This window comes from Euprymna scolopes, chromosome 8 (assembly GCF_053919585.1).
Source record: "Euprymna scolopes isolate OS-2025 chromosome 8, ASM5391958v1, whole genome shotgun sequence".
NCBI classification, from domain to species: Eukaryota; Metazoa; Mollusca; class Cephalopoda; order Sepiida; family Sepiolidae; genus Euprymna; species Euprymna scolopes.
Window position 1 is genome coordinate 61796141 of NC_136489.1, and position 1798 is coordinate 61797938.

Here is a 1798-nt window from a genome sequence, read left to right on the forward strand (position 1 = left end):
GTGGGTAGAACTATTCAAGCAAATAGAACAACGATCCGCTATCAATTAATTAGAACTCAGAAACACTCCATAATTATCTGGATCTGGACGAATTCCCGTACATAATGTTACGCAGTTCTTTCATTTACGTTGTTCGTCACGCTGTGAATTATCATTATATTATTACGTTTATGGCTCCGTCCGTTATCATGCTGTGCATCCCTGGTGTCGCTGTTGAGGCAAAGCTAATAAAAACCATTTGTTTTCTTGGCCTTTTGGCTAAGATCAAAGCGTAGTATCTGTTCTTCATGTGCTACATTACAATTTCTTCTCTCTCAGTGGAAGAGAAATCCTTTACAACTAAGACAATTCTCTCTCCACGTTAAAAAAACAACCCTAGTGTCTAAATCTGTCCCGGGGAGGCATTGTGAATAGGTACTATGTTTAATGTAACAAAGTTTTAATATTAAATATGTAACTGGAAAAAAGTTTTTTTTTTTTATTTAATTACAAAATGCCCTGGAAATGTCACTTCTGATTAATTATAAAATGAGCTGGAAAATGTCCGTTCTGATTATTTCTTTTTGTTTACTTTCATCCCAACCAGGGCGGAATTGGACATGAGGTCGGTTATAAATTTAGGGGGAAAACAGCTCCCCAAATGTGTCACTCTGATCAATAACAAAAATAAAAATTGTATCATTAATGAAGGATTTCTCCTTTATTAACCAAAACCAAAAAAGCGGGGGTCAAGTCACTGGAATGAGGAAACTGATATAACTCTGAGAAATTCATATTGAAGCAATGGTTGCCTATTTCTAACTGTGTTAATGTTTTTATGTATTACTTTCGAAAACCTGCTGAAACAGTTTATGATTTAAACATTACTCTATTTCAATTATATTTTAAGCAGTGGAAGACGGGATATGAAGTCAGTCCCGGAAATTACTCAAAACATTTACGATTTAAACATTACTTTATTTCATGTATATTTTAACTGTGGAGTGGGGGATATTAAATCAGTCCCGAAAACGGATGAAACTGTTTACGCATTACACATTACTATATTTAATGTATATTTTTAACATTGGGGTGGGAAATATGTAGTCGGTTCCGGAACTGGCTGCGACCATTTACGTTTTGGACATTACTATTATAATTTATTTAATGTATATTTTTAACAATAGGATGGGGGATAAGAAATCGGTCCCGGAAATGTTTGAAAAAGTTTACGATTTATACGTTACTTTATTTCATGTGTATGTTCAACAGTGGGTTGGGGAGTATAAGTCAATTCCAGAAATGGCTGAAACAGTATACTATTTAGACATTACATTATTTCATGTATATTTTTAGCAATGGGGCTGGGATATAAAGTCGGTCCCGGAAATGGCTGTAACAGTTTACTCTTTAGACATTACATTATTTCATGTATATTTTTAGCAGTGGGTCTGGGATATAAAGTAAGTCCCGGAAATGGCTGAAACAGTTTACGATTAAAACATTACTTTATTTAATGTATATTTTCAACAGCGTGTTGGCGGATATGAAGTCAGTCCCGGGATTGAATGAGATGTGCAAATATATACTATCAGAAAGCGTCGCCTAGTATTGAATGAGATAGGTGGGTATTTTGCAATTACATAGTAGCAAAATACCCAGCGTCGCCCGGGATCGAATGAGATAGGTGAACGATATATATTAGCAGAATATGCGGCGTCACGCGGGATTGGATAAGATAGGTGAAACATATATTTTATGGGAATACGCAGAAATGATTGATTTGTTTGTAATGAAATAATCAGCCCAGACAATATAT

General features: G+C 34.9%; 1 pseudogene; it reads left to right on the forward strand.

The window, feature by feature from the left end:
* The first annotated feature begins 238 nt into the window (after window positions 1-238).
* On the forward strand, window positions 239-354 carry LOC145284226 (U2 spliceosomal RNA; annotated as a pseudogene).
* Window positions 355-1798: the final 1444 nt, after the last annotated feature.